At 39.1% G+C, this 17,108-nt stretch overlaps 2 non-coding genes across 2 annotated transcripts; one reads left to right on the forward strand and one right to left on the reverse strand.

The window, feature by feature from the left end:
- Positions 1-9,971: 9,971 nt before the first annotated feature.
- On the forward strand, positions 9,972-10,078 carry LOC141669099 (small nucleolar RNA R71). Its single transcript, XR_012553395.1, has one exon. It is a non-coding gene; the product is annotated as a small nucleolar RNA R71 (small nucleolar RNA).
- Positions 10,079-12,979: 2,901 nt separating this feature from the next.
- On the reverse strand, positions 12,980-13,086 carry LOC141669192 (small nucleolar RNA R71). The gene has a single exon (XR_012553483.1). It is a non-coding gene; the product is annotated as a small nucleolar RNA R71 (small nucleolar RNA).
- Positions 13,087-17,108: the final 4,022 nt, after the last annotated feature.

Consider the following 17,108-nt stretch of genomic DNA (forward strand, 5'->3'; position numbering starts at 1 on the left):
GTCACCCTGACTATAGTCATCAATCCTCAGCGGTCATTTCTTCATTCTTGTCAGGATCCTCCACGGGACCCTCTTCAACAACAATCCCTTCTGGGATAACATCCTCAACCGCTATATCCTTAATATGAACATCATCTGGTCCCTCGTTAGGGTGCTCCATTAGATCCACAAGCTGATCCCCAATATTTAGTAAAACATCATCGTATTATTTCTCTTAAACTTCAGGGTTCCGATTCCCGCTACCATATACGATAACGAACTATGCTTCTATCACGATATTCATAAGGTTTCTTGTAAGGGTTTTAACTTTCAGTACTACGTTAGGTAGTCCGACTATGAACTTGGCAAGAGTTCTTATTATCATAATGAACTTATTATTTTAACGACACATCATCTATGAGGTTTATAACGCTTGGCTCTGATACCATTTCTGTAACACCCCCAAATCCGGGGTCGGGGATTCGGGTTGTCACGAGTTCCATTTCCCTTAATAACACTCAATCTTAATAGACAACCAACTACTGCGTACGATGACCCCATAATATACACACACACCACAAGTTATAGTCTCAGAGCTGAATACCAAAAATAACACAAGTCATTTTATTCCACAATTATAAGTCATTACACCTCAAAAGGGGGTTTCATAATAAATTTACATATTCTTTTCCATTATTACAATTCATAAATATACATAAGTCTGGTACATCAAAAGTTGAAAGCCTAGCCTATTGGTAATTCCTACCTCAGCTACAGCGGCATCAACGCCTCCAGGAAACTGCGGAACGTTTCATATCCTCTTGCGAATTGGGAGCTTGGTCTTGTTCATCTTGTCTATCTATTGTTGTGTGATGAAATAAGAAAGCGAGGGTGAGCAACAAGCCCACCGAAATAATATGTATAATAATTAACAATATATGAGCATTCTCATAGTACTCATGAAAGTCTTGGTCAAGAAGAAATGAACCAAGTTTGATATCTTAACGCGACCAAGTCGCAAAATATTCAGTATATATGTATATATAATTTTGAAAATCTTTGAAATCCTCTTCCATGCATAATATACACAGAGTTCCAGTTTATAACTGTATAAAAATATCATTACAAGGTGATCTCATATATCTAACCTTGTCCCAACATTTTTCTGAAAATCTTTGTCATGCATAAGATAATCATTAACTAGATATAAGTTGAAAAGATGAAGTTACAAGATACTCCAATATACTTATATCTTTTCCGAATACTACTTGAACTACCACCGTTCAAGGTATAATCAGTTTCAAAGGTTCATCACATAGATGAGACTACAAGAAAAGACTTGAATGGATTCAATCTTTGAAATATCATTCAAAAGAATGAAGTTACGAGATACTTCATTAAGTCCCGATATATATATATATATATATACCTATATATATAATACTTTCCTTGAAAACCTATGTTATGAAAAGTATAAACAGAGTTATAATACCCAATGAATTTGGAAAGAAGAAAATTTTGGCATAAACCCAATATCTTGTTGATCAGGCAAAGATACCCATTAAGTAACATTTTCTACTAGTATATGGATGAATCCCCCACCGATCATCACCCTGGTCGCATTAGGACCTTGTGATGGACCGCCACTCGGCCTCTTACGCGTTGATGGACTACCATCCAGCCACTTACACTTTGATAGACTGTATCCCGGCATGTCGTTTATGCCGACTCATTTAGAAGGACTTACATCCTGAATATTGGGCAAGTAATTAAAAGCTCTTTATCAAATCAGCAACCATGTTGTGAATATAAAATACACCACAGAGCCAGATCCCTTAGGTTTTGAGCGAGTATTTAAATCCCCCTCGAAAGAAAGATCTTAAATTTGAAAATGAGTTTTGGGATCCGCTCTAAGTTTTAAAATCATTTTGAAGACTCGTAAACATTGTAAATAATGTTTAGAGTAATGATGATTTAATAAAATAAATCAGTCCCGATATGTTAGAAAATATCTGAATATTATTATTTAAATAATATTCCCATACTGGATAATCTTTATAAAAATAATTGAAGTAGAAGTTTTAAAACTCATACTTGAAACGAATAATAAATAACAAAAGATATACTTATACGAAAGTACGATCTTTATTTGAATAATCGAAAATAAGTTTGATTATCATTCAAAACCATCGAATATACCTTATTCGATTAATAGTTATAGAAAACTATATAATATATACTCGGGAACCTCGCCTCCCGGTTTTAGGAAAATGTTTAACTCGGGGTCCCCTATACTAAGGGTATACGCAAATAATGCCTATCTCTCGCATAGGTATTATGCAGTTTATAAACAATTGAATCGATAACAAGATATCAAGATTATGAAATAGGCATGCATATATATATATTTATATATATATCATATCAACATGCTCCAATATATCGCAAGACTTTTCTAATAATAACCATGCACTTATCTCAAGATAATGCATCAATATATTACATCACAACAACAGTATAACGGGTAGAAAACTTGCCTGAGTGTCCCGGGGGTAGACTTAAGCTTAGAGTGGGTCTGGTAACCTATAAACAACAACATAAGCCGAAATTAGACCACGGACACTTAAGAAACTAGTTAAAACTCACTCATACCATAACGGTCGCTTACGGTCGCTTATACGCTTAACGATTTGCATTAATCGCTTGCGTACCCTCAGCTCCACCAATTTTAATAAATTAACCGTTATGAATTTTAAGGGGACTCTTTCGCGAGTACTTTACCAACTGCCTAATCCACCTTACATAATTGTTTTGTAATCCATTTAGTCTTTTAAGGGCATTAAACAAGGTTTCAAAATTAAGGGAGGGGTAAGGTTCGTTCACGAAACACCGTAACTTAAAACGGTCGTTTCTCCTAAACCGTAAATCGAATATAAGTGAACCACATACCAAAATGAAGCTTACGACACTATCTAAATAAAAATGGCAAAGTTACAGATTGGTCAGTGAGATTTCTGTCCCGAATACTAAGTACAAACAGTTGAGTGAAAATGGGCATTACGACGGCTTATGTTTACGCGATTACCAATTTTAAACTACACTAACTCCTTACCAATTCACTACAAACCACCAAATATCATCAATACATCAAACACAACTTAGATCAAGGCAAAGTCAATCCATAATATCAAGGTTTTCCAACTTATTCAACCACAAACATGATCTACTATCCATAACTTAAGATTCATTAACCATTAACCAAGATTCATATCCAAAATCACCATAAATCCAACCAAACTTCTAACAAACAAGGATCATGCTTCTCATATACTATATTAAGCATAACAACTCCTAAATACTCAAAAGTAAAGCTAGGGTATGAGGTTTTACCTTCCTTGGTGAGTAGAAGTAACTAAGAAGATTGAAATAGCCCTTGAAAGTCTTACCAAGGCTAGATCTAACCAAAAACATAAGATCAAACAATTATAATTCTTGAAAACACTATTCACTCTCTTCTTCAATGATTTATTGAAAAAGATTGTGAAGTAATTTGTGGCTTAGATTCCTAGGATAGTCATAACTAAATACAAAGGACCTAGGATAATTACCTTACAAAATAACAAAGCTTGGATCTTGAGTTTTGAAATTCTTTCTTGCTTGAAATGGGGGAGGCCGAGAGCTTCTTGTTCTTGGAACAAGAAGTCAACTTTGCTTTTTGTGTAATGAATTGTTTGGTTGATTTCTCTTTTTGGCTTTGTTAATTTAGAATTTACCATGGTAAAAAAAATACTTGGCTAATAATCAACCAACTAAAAATATCTACTAGTCATGCTTATGTCATCTTGATTGTGTCATCTTCTAACACATGTCTCCTCCTTGTGGTGTGATGACATCACCATCCACTAAACTCTTTAATTAAACCTTAATTACTTGGCTAATGACCGTTTATCTGTTATACAATTCGCTTAACTTTTATTCTCGTTCGTTGTTTGAGGGATCATATCCAGGATCTTATTACTTGGGTTCCCCTAAACCTTTCTCATTATTTTATATTCCTTTTATGATCCTCTCTTATAATCCTTGAATTTAAATCATTTTAATCATGTTACCTTATACTCAATTCTTTCGGTATCTGGTGGATTTTCGGGAAAAACCAAAGTGTCTGAATTCCAATTCTGACAATCTTTACATACCCTCATATACATTATGGAGTTCTAATATGATCTCAAAATATCCATTAAAGAACCCATACATAGGGTGGTATGACAATTTTACTCAATCATCAAAATCAGCAAAAGTTACTATTCATCAGGGTCTCAAATTTTTCCAAAAATTGGGGTTATTACAGCCACACAAAGCTTCGTCACAATAGACGCATAGGGAATAGCCCCCATAGTGCTACCTCACAAAAACCTCAATATACCCTTATAAATCACAGACCCCAAGTCCACATAATCACCCTGCAGAATACCCTACAACAGCATTGCCCGGTCCACCATAACATCATGCACATGTGATGAAGGCATAATGTTAGCACAAATAAATGAATTCCATGCACGGACATACATGTTCATGCACAAAGCCGGGAAAGTGGCATACTCATTTGTGCCCCTCTTGAACTTCCAGTGAGTCTCAGGACACACACAATGTAGAAACAATCAAAACCAAGTTAAAATCCTCGTCGGTTTTCGTATTCCAATCCTCTTGCTCAGACTGTCTCTCGGGCTGATTTATCACCCGACGAATAGCCTCAGCACTGTAATCCACAGTCAACCCCCTCACCACAATAAAACCATTCTTGTTCGCCTTCGCATTCACGTAAAACTCGCAAACCACACTCATAGGCACCGCCGCTGGTGCCTCCCAAAAAGCAATTCAACCCATCTCCACAATCATCTCCAACAACTTACCACCCCTCCCTGATGGCAAAAAACCTCGCTCCTTGGCTATGGGCTTCGAAAGCAGCCTCGTATACTCCACATCATCCTCTGAAGTTGAAAACCTAGGCCTCACACCCCCAACACTTGAAGAATCGGTGGTGCTGCTGCTAACTTGGGTTTGTTGTCTTTTGGATGCCATTGGAAGTGAATAAGAGAGAATAAGAGATGTGTATAAGAGAGATGTATGATTTTGAGAATTAAAAAGTGATGGAGAGATTTGTGTATAAGTCTATGTATATATAGGATGAGAATTAGGCTTAGAATAGAAGTGGGATTTGATTAAGGGAATAATGAGAGTAATGGGATGTTTGAAACTGAATTCGAGAGGGAAATATGGAAGGTGGGAGCAAGAAATTCGGGTGTGATTTGATTTTGTATTTGATTTTCGATTTTTCTTTTTTTCAGGTAAAGGGAGTCAGCGCGGTCGCGCCGTGCTACTGGAATTCTTGCGCGGCCGCCCCGCATACCAGCACGGGCGCGCCGTGCTACTGGAAAAACAGCGCGGCCACCCCGCTTCTCAGCGCGGGCGCGTCGTGCTACTGTAGTTGGCACTAAATTTTTTTTCTGAATTTTTAATAGTTTTCTCCTTGTTTTCTTCTTCCTCTATCTACTAATGTACAACAAACTTGGGTAACCTCCCAAGAAGCATTTAGTTTACATCACTAGCTTGACGTATAATCCCGATATCAAGTTGACAATAAAATGACACTAACCACCTCACGGGTTGCCGTCCCCAGCTGCATCCAAATCAAGATTCAACTTTTTCAAAGCCCAATACGCTTTGTGCTCTAGCTCCACCGACAAATGACATCCCTTACCATAAACCAACTGAAACGGTGACATGCCTAGCGGAGTCTTGTACGCTGTCTGATACGCCCAAACAGCCTAATCCAGCTTCAAAGACCAATCTTTCTTTGATGGACATACAACTTTCTCTAGAATACGCATGATCTCCCTCTTAGATACCTCAGCTTGACCATTATTCTGAGGATGGTAGGCTGTAGCAATGCGATGATTCACATTATATCGCTGCATCATAGTAGTGAACTTGCGATTGCAGAAATGCGATCCCTCGTCACTGATTATGACTCTTGGAGTCCCAAATCTTGTGAATATCTGCTTATGAAGAAATTTAAGCACTACCTTTGCATCATTCGTTGGCCAAGCCTAGACTTCAACCTATTTCGACACATAATTAATCGCCAACAAGATATACTGATTATTGCAAGATGAGACAAATAGCCCCATGAAGTCAATTCCCCAAACGTCGAAGACCTCAAACTCGAGAAGCACATTCAGAGGCATCTTATCCCTCTTAGACATATTACCAACACGCTAGCAGCGATCATACTTCAAAATGAACCGAAGCACATCCTTAAGTAATGTAGGCCAGAAGAATCTCGCTTGAAGGATACGAACTGTTATCTTATCTCCACCATAGTGGCCTCCATAAACAGTCGAATGACAGTCTCGCAAGATACCCTCTATCTCACTATATGGAATACATCTCCTGATGATTTGGTCAGCTCCTTGCCTAAACAGGAATGGCTCATCCCACATGTACCACTTCACCTCATGAAGAAACTTCTTCCTTTAAGCAGAAGACAAGTCTGGAGGCATAATATTGCTCACAAGGTAGTTCACAATGTCTGTGAACCACGGTTCTTCCTCTTGTACCCCAAACAACTGTTCATCGGGAAAAGACTCATTTATTAATGTCTTATCCTGTGAAGTCGTACTAGGATCTTCTAAACGAGAGAGATGGTCAGCAACTTGATTCTCAGTACCTTTCTTGTCCTTGATCTCTAACTCAAATTCATGAAGTAAAAGAATTCATCGAAATAATCTAGGCTTCGAGTCCTTCTTCGAGATGAGATAGCGAATAGCAGTGTGATCAGTGAAAACTGTCACATTCGTCCCAAGCAAAAAAGATCGAAACTTCTTAAAACCGTAGACAATGGCTAAGAGTTCTTTTTCAGTTGTAGTATAGTTCAGTTGAGCACCATTGAGGGTCTTACTAGCATAGTAGACCACATGAAATATGTTGCTCTTCCTCTGCCCAAGAACTGCTCCAACTGCATAGTCACTTGCATCGCACATCATCTAAAAGGGTTCATTCCAATTAGGTGTCGTTATGATAGGTGCCGTGATTAAACTCTTCTTTAAGATCTCAAAAGCAGCTCAACACTCATCATCAAACTTAAAAGGAACATTTTTCTCTAACAGATTGCACAAGGGTTTAGAGATTTTAGAGAAGCCCTTGATGAAACGTCGATAGAAACCCGCATGACCAAGAAAGCTGCTGACACCCTTAACAGGAATTGGTGGCGGAAGGTTTTCAATGACCCCACCTTGGCTTTGTCCACCTCAAGACCTTTACTAGAGACCTTGTGCTTAAGAATGATGCCATGTTGCACCATAAAGTGACATTTCTCCCAGTTGAGAACCAGATTGGTCTCAACACACCTTTTGAGATGGCGCCAAGATTTTGCAAGCACTCGTCGAAAGAATCACCGAACACAGAGAAATTGTCCACAAACACCTCCATATTCTGACAAATCATGTTAGATAAAATGCCATCATGCATATCTGAAACGTGGCTGGTGCACCACATAACCCAAAAGAAACTCTTCTGAAGGCAAAAGTACCAAACATACAAGTGAAGGTAGTCTTTTCCTGATCCTCTGGAGCGATAAAAATCTGATTATAACCCGAATAGCCATCCAGAAGACAATAATACTCATGCCAACCTGTCAAGCATCTGATTAATAAAAGAAAGAGGGAAATGATCCTTCCTTGTGGCTTTATTCAGCTTCCTGTAATCCATGCAAACTCTCCATCCCATGACCGTTCGAGTAGGAATGAGCTCATTTTTTCATTAGCGACCACAGTGATACCTCCTTTATTTGGCACACACTGAACTGAACTCACTCAAGAACTGTTAGAGATAGGGTAGATGATCCCTGAATCTAGCCACTTAAGAATTTCCTTCTTCACCACTTCTTTCATGATCGGATTAAGCCTTCTCTGTTGCTCAATAGTCGGCTTGCTACCCTCCTCTAGCAAAATTTTATGCATGCAATAAGAAGGGTTAATTCCCTTGATATCTGCTATAGTCCATCCAATTGCCAATTTGAACTCTCTCAGAAATCTTAGGAGCTTTTCACCATCAATATCTGAAAGGTCGGATGCAATAATAACAGGAAAAGTAGATGCATCACCTAAAAAAGTATACCTTAAGTGTTCAAGAAATGGTTTAAGCTCGAGTGTAGGAGCTTCCTCAATAGATGACTTGAGGCGCTTTGGAGATTTGTTCAGCTCCTCTAATCCAAGAGATTCAAAAGGCATATCCAACCTTCACTTCCAAGGAGAAGCATATAAAAATACTGTAACTGCCCATCACCTTCGTCATCTTCACTATCTGAATTCCCCAACAAGGCCTTCTCTAAGGCATCAGACCTTAGCATTTGATCAAGTTCTGAAGTAACCACAGAATCGACCAACTCAACTTTTAAGCACTCCTCATTATCAGTAGGGAATTTTATGGCATTGAAAATATTGAACGTCACATCCTGATCCAGTACTTGCATAGTGAGCTCACCCTTCTGTACATCAATCAAGGTTCGGCCCGTAGCCATGAATGGTCTTTCCAAGATTGTGGGAATCTTCTTATCCTTCTCGAAATCAAGAATTACAAAATCAGCAGAAAATATGAGTTTATCAACCTTGACCAAGACATCCTCCACAATGCCTCATGGATATGTAATAGATCGATCGGCCAACTATAAGGTCATATAAGTAGGCTTTGGATTAGGTAAATCCAATTTCTTGAAGATTGACATGGGCATTACTAGCTCCCAAGTCACATAAGCATTTGTTAAATGACAATTTTTTAATGATACAAGGAATAGTGAAGCTTCCAGGATCTTTAAGCTTCGGAGGCAACTTCTGTTGCCTTTAAGTCATCAAGCTTCACTTTCCGAGAGAGAATACCTTTCATAAACTTCGCATAACTAGGCATCTATTCAAGAGCTTCAACTAAAGGTATGTTGATATGAAGCTTCTTGAACACCTCCAGAAACTTCTCAAGCTGCTTATCCAGCTTTTTCTTCTGCAGCCTCTTAGGAAAAGGAGGTGGAGGATAGATCTGTTTCTCCCCTATATGACCCTCATGAGGAGTTTCTTCCACAGTTTTCTTCCTTGGTTCCACTTCTGCTTCCTTCTGTACTTCTTCAGCCCCATCTTCAGATTTTGGAGCTTGAGCTTTTTCTGGGCTTACAACCTTCCCAGACCTCAATGTAATTGCCTTCACCTGCTCCTTAGCTTCCCTCCTTTCTGGAACTTCAGTGTCACTCGGGAGTGTACCAGGTTGTCGATTCAGCAAGGCACTGGCAATCTTCCCAATTTAATTCTCCAAGGTCTTGATAGAAACCGCTTGGCTCTTGCACATGAGCCTCAACTCCTCCAATTCAGATTTTTCATTAGATTGTGGTAACTGCTGAAATTGGAGTTGTTGTCTTGGTGCATATTGCGGTTGCTAAAAACCATGAGGGTTGTATTGCTTTACAACATACTGATGATAAAGCTGTTCTCCACATTCTGAGTATTACTCCAGATGAAGTTAGGATGATTGCAGCTGTTGGGATGATAGGTGGCTGGAACTAGCTGTTGCGACATCTGAAAGTTGCTCACGAACTGAGCTGATTCACTAGAAATAGCACATTGCTCCGTTTCATGGGCACCAACACAAAGCTCACAGACACTAGTGATCTGATTAACTCCATATTTAGTCAAAGAATCCACTTTCATCATCAAAGCCTTAAGTTGAACAGCTATAGCAGTAGCTGGATCTACCTCCAGAATTCCTGCTACCTTGCCCTGAGGTAGACTCTGAGTTGGGTTCTGATATTCATTAGCAGCCATCAGTTCAATCAACTCATAAGTTCCATCGTAGCTTTAGCCCATAAGGGTCCACCTGATGCTGCATCAAGAATGGGTCTAGAAGTTGCACCCAACCTGTTGTAGAAACAGTTAATGATCATCCAGTCAGGCATCCCATGGTGAGGACACTTTCGAAGCATCTCCTTACATCGCTCCCAAGCCTCACACAAAGACTCTCTAGACTGTTACGCAAATTAAGCAAGAGCATTCCTGATTGTTGTTGTCTTCGCCATAGGAAATAACTTAGTAAGGAACTTTGGAGCAAGATCTTCCCATTTGGTGATAGAGCCTGGTGGTAGAGAATGCAACCAACACTTAGCTTTATCCCGTAGAGAGAATGGGAAAAGCCTTAGCTTAATAGCATCTTCAGACACATTGTTGAATTTGAAAGTATCGCAGATCTTGATGAAATTTCTAATATGCATGTTGGGGTCTTCTGTCGGAGAACCCCCAAAATGAACTGAGTTCTGCACCATCTGAATTGTGCTAGATTTGATTTCAAAAGTGTTAGTCGCGATGGCTGGTCAGACAATGCTAGACTGAATATCATTAATCTTCGGCTGAGAGTAATCCATTAAAGCCTTCGTATTCGCTTCTGATTCTCCCATTGCAATAAGAGCTTCTTCTTCAACTTTCTCCTAAACAAGAACTTCTTCCTCCACTAAAACTTCTTCCTCCGCTTTACACAGTGTTCTCTTTCGAGATCGAGAACGTGTTAACATAAACGCTCTCTAGAGTACCTGAAAAAGCAACAAGCAAACAAGTAAGTAAAATGTCCGAGTCAATGAACTTTAACGAACACTGATGTCAAGCACATAAACTAAAAATTAACACCGAGTCCCCGGCAGCGGCGCCAAAAACTTGTTAGGATGAAAACACGCGCTAATATTCACGCAAGTATACATGATGGCAAGTAATATAGAATTAATTCTTGTTCATTCCCACAGAGACTGGTTTATGTTAATTTCAATTAATGTACTTATGCAACAATGGTATGATTATTATTCAATGCTGTTAAGTGGCATTTATGTCCACTTAGAATACTCTATAAAGGCTTGAATTGATGTTTTGTACTCAAGTTATTTGTGTATTTGATGTGTTTTGTAGTGTTTTTGCATTTCAGGCATAAATAAAAGAATCAGGAGATTTAACATTATTTAGGTGCTAAATTGGTGTTAGGATGGTGCTCAGGAAGATTGCTCGAGAATTGCCAACTCAAACCAGCCAAGAAAACAGAATTTAGGATTTTTTTTCCAGAATGTCAGCGCACCTGCACTGTAGCGTTGCAGTAGTGTGCGACCGCGCCATATGCAAAATTGCAGCACGCGGCCGCGCCAGGTCGGGTTTTAAGAATCCTGATTCTACTACAATTTTGATCTGCTGGACTTCTAATCTGCATGGGCTGCTATATATTGATAACTTTTGATCGTTTTCATAATAAGACGTACCAGAGCTTAAGGAGAAGACGTAAGAAGACCGTATAGCACAATTTAACCAAGGCGAAGAGGATCTAGTTTATTCTTGTGATTCTTTATTTTAAGTTATAATCTTGGATGCTATTTTTCTTATTTATGAACCTATACTCTGTGTAACGTATTTGGTTTTATTATTTATTCAGTATAAAGACTACGTTTATTATACCATGCTTTCATCGGAACCCACGTTGATGATGAGTCCGATTATGGGCTAATCGTTATCGTGGGGTTCTAGCGGATTTACTTATAGATTTCTTTAGTTAATTTGTTTCGATGCCTTGGTGTGTGGAGATTGCATGATAACCTAGTATTGGTTGTGCTTATTCGTCTTATGAGTGTCGCGAACTTATAAGATAGCGTGTTAATCTCTAATAAAGTGAAAGTGAATGTAGGGGTTTAAAACTTGCCATGCTAGCATAGGTTCATGTATTTGTTATACATGATTCGTAGGTAATTTTAACCATCTTACTTTCCCTATGTAATCATGATAGATAACTTGTGCATTAAACCGTTATGTTGTCAAATTCTATAGATATATAGGGTCTCAATATAATTGGTGTTTATTCAGCTTCTATCTATTTTATAGATGTCTGATAATAGGGTATTCGTACAACGAAAGTTGGCGTTTACTAGTTTTGTGTTATCCGATTAGTGTCATCACCATTGCATGATAAGGTTAAGAACAAAAAGGCTATTGAATGAAGTAGTAATGAAGTTAGAATCCCATGTTTGTGTCATATAGTAATCAATTCTATTTAATCTCTTAGTTAATGTTCTTTAGTTTAATCTCTTAGTTAATCGTAGTTATAACAATCTCAATTTTGTTATTCGTCTTAGCATTGGATAATAACCATACCATTGTTGCATAAGTGCATTGATCAAAATTAACCTAAACCAGACTCTGTGGGAATGAACTAGAAATAATTATATATTACTTGTGATCGCATATACTTGCATGTAATTTTAGCGCGTGTTTTTACCCTAACAAGTTTTTGGCACCACTGTCAGGGACTCGGTGTTAATTTTTAGTTTATGTGTTTGTCATCAGTGGTCGTTAAAGTTCATTGACTCGGACATTGTTACTTACTTATTTCCTTGTCGTGTTTCAGGTACTCCAGCGAGTGTGTATGCATATGCATTCCCGGTCTCGGAAGAGAACACTGGATCAAGCTGAGGAAGAAGTTGTAGTAGCTAAGGAAGTTTTCGAGGAAGTTCTTGTCGAGGAGAAAGTTGAAGAAGAGTCTCTTATTGCAATGGGAGAACTAGAAGCGAATCTGAAGGCTTTGATGGATTACTCTCAACCAAAGATTAATGATATTCAGTCTAGCATTGTCCGCCCAACCATCTTGGCTAAGATGTTTGAGATCAAGTCTAGCACGATTCAGATTATACAGAACTCAGTTCAGTTTGGGGGGTTCTCCGACAGAAGATCCCAACATGCACATAAGAGATTTCATCGAGATCTGCGACATCTTCAAGTTCAATGGAGTTTCTGAAGATGCTATTAAGTTGAGGCTTTTCCCATTCTCTCTTCAGGATAAAGCTAAGTGTTGGTTACATTCTCTACCACTAGGGTCTATCACTAAATGGGAGGATCTTGCTCAAAAGTTCCTAACTAAATTCTTTCCTATGGCGAAGACTGCTGCAATCAGAAATGCATTTACTCAATTTGCTTAGCAATCTATAGAATATTTATGTGAGGCTTGGGATCGCTACAAAGAGATTCTTATAAAGTATCCTCACCATGGGATTCCTGACTGTATGATCATTAACTGCTTCTATAATGGATTGGGTGCTACTTCTAGACCTATGCTTGATGCAGCATCAGGAGGAGCCTTATGGGCTAAAAGCTATAATAAAGCTTATGAATTGATTAAGTTGATGGTTGCCAATGAATACTAGAACCCAACTCAGACACTACCTCAGGGCAAAGTAGTAGGAATTCTAGAGTTAGATACAGCTATCGCTATAGCTGCTCAACTTAAGGCTTTGACGATGAAGGTGGATTTTTTGGCTAATTATGGAGTTAATCAGATCACTAGTGTCTGTGAGTTTTGTGTTGGTGCCCATGAGACGGAGCAGTGTGTTATTTCTAGCGAATCAGCTCAGTTCGTGAGCAACTTTCAGAGGTCGTAGCAGCCAGTTCCAGCCATTTATCATCCCAACAACCGCAATCATCCTAACTTCGGCTGAAGTAATACTCAGAATTGGTTCAACAACCTTAACAGCAGTATGTAATAAAGCAATACAACCCTCCTGGTTTTCAGCAACTGCAATATGCACCAAGACAATAACCCCAATTGTAACATTATAATGAAAAATCTGAATTGGAGGAGTTGAGGCTCATGTGCAAGAGCCAAGCAGTTTCTATCAAGACCTTGGAGAATCAAATTGGGAAAATTGCCAATGCCTTGCTAAATCGTCAACCTGGTACACTATCTAGTGACACTAAAGTTCCAGGAAAGAGGGAAGCTAAGGAGCAGGTGAAGGCAATTATATTGAGATCTGGGAAGGTTGCAAACCCAGAAAAATCTCAAGTTTCGGGAGATGAAGCTATGACTGAAGAAGAAATGCAGAAGGAAGCAGAAGTGGAATCAAGAAAGACTACTGTTGAACACAATTCTCTAGAGGGTAATATAGGGGAGAAACAGATCTATCCTCCACCTCCTTTTCCTAAGAGGCTGCAGAAGAAAAAGCTGGATAAGCAGTTTGAGAAGTTTCTGGAGGTGTTCAAGAAACTTCATATCAACATACCTTTCACGGAAGCTCTTGAACAGATGCCTAGTTATGTGAAGTTTATGAAATGTATTCTCTCCCAGAAAGTGAAGATTGATGACTTAGAGACAGTTGCTCTTACGGAGGAATGCAGCGCTGTGCTGCAACAGAAGTTACCTCCGAAGCTTAAAGATCCTGGAGGCTTCACTATTCCTTGTACCATTGGAAAAGTGTCATTTAACAAATGCTTATGTGACTTGGGGGCTAGCATCAATATGATGCCCTTGTCAATCTTCAAGATATTGGACTTACCTGATCCAAAGCCTACTTATATGACCTTGCAGTTGGTCGATCGATCTATTACATATCCACGGGGCATTGTGGAGGATGTCTTGGTCAAGGTTGATAAACTCATATTTCCTGCTGATTTTGTAATTCTTGATTTCGAGGAGGATAAGAAGATTCTCATAATCTTGGGAAGACCATTCTTGGCTACTGGTCGAACCTTAATTGATGTACAGAAGGGTGAGCTTACTATGCGAGTGCTGGATCAAGATATGACGTTCAACGTTTCTAATGCCATGAAATTCCCGACTGAAAACAAGGAGTGCTTAAAAGTGGAGTTGGTCAATTATGTGGTTACTTCAGAACTTGTTCAAATGCTAAGGTCTGATGCCTTAGAGAAGGCTTTGTTGGGGAATTCAGATAGTGAAAATGACGAAGGGGATGAGCAGTTGCAGTATCTGAATGCTTCTCCCTGGAAGTGAAGGTTGTATATGCCTTTTGAATCTCTTGGAATGGAGGAGCTATACAAATCTCCAAAGCGCCTCAATCCATCTATTGAGGAAGCTCCTACAATTGATCTTAAACCATTGCCTGAACACTTAAGGTATATTTTTTATGTGATGCATCTACTTTGCCTGTTATTATTACATCTGACCTTTCAGGTAGTGATGAGGAAAAGCTCTTAAGAATTCTGAGAGAGTTCAAGTCGGCAATTGGATGGACTATAGCAGATATCAAGGGAATCAGACCTTCTATTTGTATGCATAAAATTCTGCTAGAGAAATGTAGCAAGCCTACTATTGAGCAACATAGAAGGCTTAATCCGATCATGAAAGAAGTTGTGAAGAATGAAATCCTCAAATGGCTAGATGCATGGATCATCTATCCCATTTCTGACAGTTCTTGGGTGAGCCCAGTTCATTGTGTGTCGAAGAAGGGAGGTATCACAGTTGTTTTTAATGAGAAGAATGAGCGCATTCATACTCGAATAATCACGGGGTGGAGAGTTTGCATGTACTACAGGAAGCTGAACAAGGCCACGAGAAAAGATCACTTCCCTCTTCCTTTTATTGATCAGATGCTTGATAGATTGGCTGGGCATGAGTACTATTGTCTTCTGGATGGCTATTCAGGTTATAATCATATTTGCATTACTATAGAGGATCAAAAAAAGACTATTTTCACTTGTCTGTTTGGAACTTTTGCCTTCAGAAGAGTTTCTTTTAGGTTGTGTAGAGCATCTGCCACATTTCAGAGATGCATGATGGCTATCTTCTCTGACATGATTGGTCAGAAAATGGAGGTGTTCATGGATGATTTCTCTGTGTTCGGTGATTCTTTTAACGAATGCTTGCAAAATCTTGGCACCGTTCTTAAAAGGTGTGTTGAGATCAATCTGGTTCTCAACGGGGAGAAATATCATTTTATAATGTGACAGGGCATTATTCTTGGGCACAAGGTCTCTAGTAAAGGTCTTGAGGTGGATAAAGTCAAGATGGGGGTTTTTGAAAACCTTCCTCCACCAATTTCTGTTAAGGGAGTTCACAATTTTCTTGGTCATGCGGGTTTCTATAGGCGATTCATCAAAGACTTCTCAAAAATTTCCAAACCTTTATGCAATCGTCTAGAAAGATGTCCCGTTCAAGTTTGATGACGAGTGTCTAGCTGCTTTTGAGTTCTTGTAGAAGAGTTTGATCACGACACCTGTCATAACTGTACCTAATTGGGATGAACCTTTTGAGATGATGTGCGATGCAAGTGACTATGCAGTTGGAGCAGTTCTTGGGCAGAGAAATAACAACATATTTCATATAGTCTACTATGCTAGTAAGACCCTAAATTATGCTCAATTGAATTATACTACTACTGAGAAGGAACTCTTAGCCATTGTCTACGGTTTTGAGAAGTTTCAATCTTATTTGCTTGGGACGAAGGTGAAAATGTTCACTGATCACGCTGTTGTTCGCTATCTCGTCTCAAAGAAGGACTCGAAGCTTAGACTGATTCGATGGGTTCTTTTACTTCATGAATTTGAGTTAGAGATCAAGGACAGAAAGGGTACTGAGAATCAAGTCGTTGATCATCTCTCTCGTTTGGAAGATCCAAGTGCAGCTTCATAGGATAAGACATTGATAAATGAGTCTTTTCCCGACGAGCAGCTGTTTGGGGTGCAAGAAGAAGAACCGTGGTTCGCAGATATCGTGAACTATCTTGTGAGTAATATCATGCCTCCAGACTTGTCTTTCGCTCAAAGGAAGAAATTTCTTCATGAGGTCAAGTGGAACATGTGGGATGAGCCATATTTATTTAGGCAAGGAGCTGACCAGGTCATCAGGAGATGTATTCCGTATAGCGGAACGGGGGGATATTGTAAGATTGTCATTCGACTGCGTATGGAGGCCACTATGGTGGAGAAAAGACAATAGCTCGTATCCTTTAAGCAGGATTTTTATGGCCTACATTGTTTAAGGATGCGCATCAATTTGTTTTGAAGTGTGATCGCTGCCAGCGTGTGGGTAATATGTCTAAGAGGGATGAGATGCCTCTTAATGTGCTTCTCAAGGTTGAGGTCTTCGATGTTGGAGGAATTGACTTCATGGGGCCGTTTGTCTCATCTTGCAATAATCTATATATCTTGTTGGCGGTTGATTATGTCTCAGAATGGGTTGAAGTCAAGGCTTTACCAACAAATGATGCGAAGGTAGTGCTGAATTTTCTTCATGAGCAGATATTCACAAGGTTTGGGACTTCAAGAGTCATAATCAGTGACGAG

This window comes from Apium graveolens, chromosome 6, assembly GCF_009905375.1.
Source record: "Apium graveolens cultivar Ventura chromosome 6, ASM990537v1, whole genome shotgun sequence".
Classification (NCBI taxonomy): Eukaryota; Viridiplantae; Streptophyta; class Magnoliopsida; order Apiales; family Apiaceae; genus Apium; species Apium graveolens.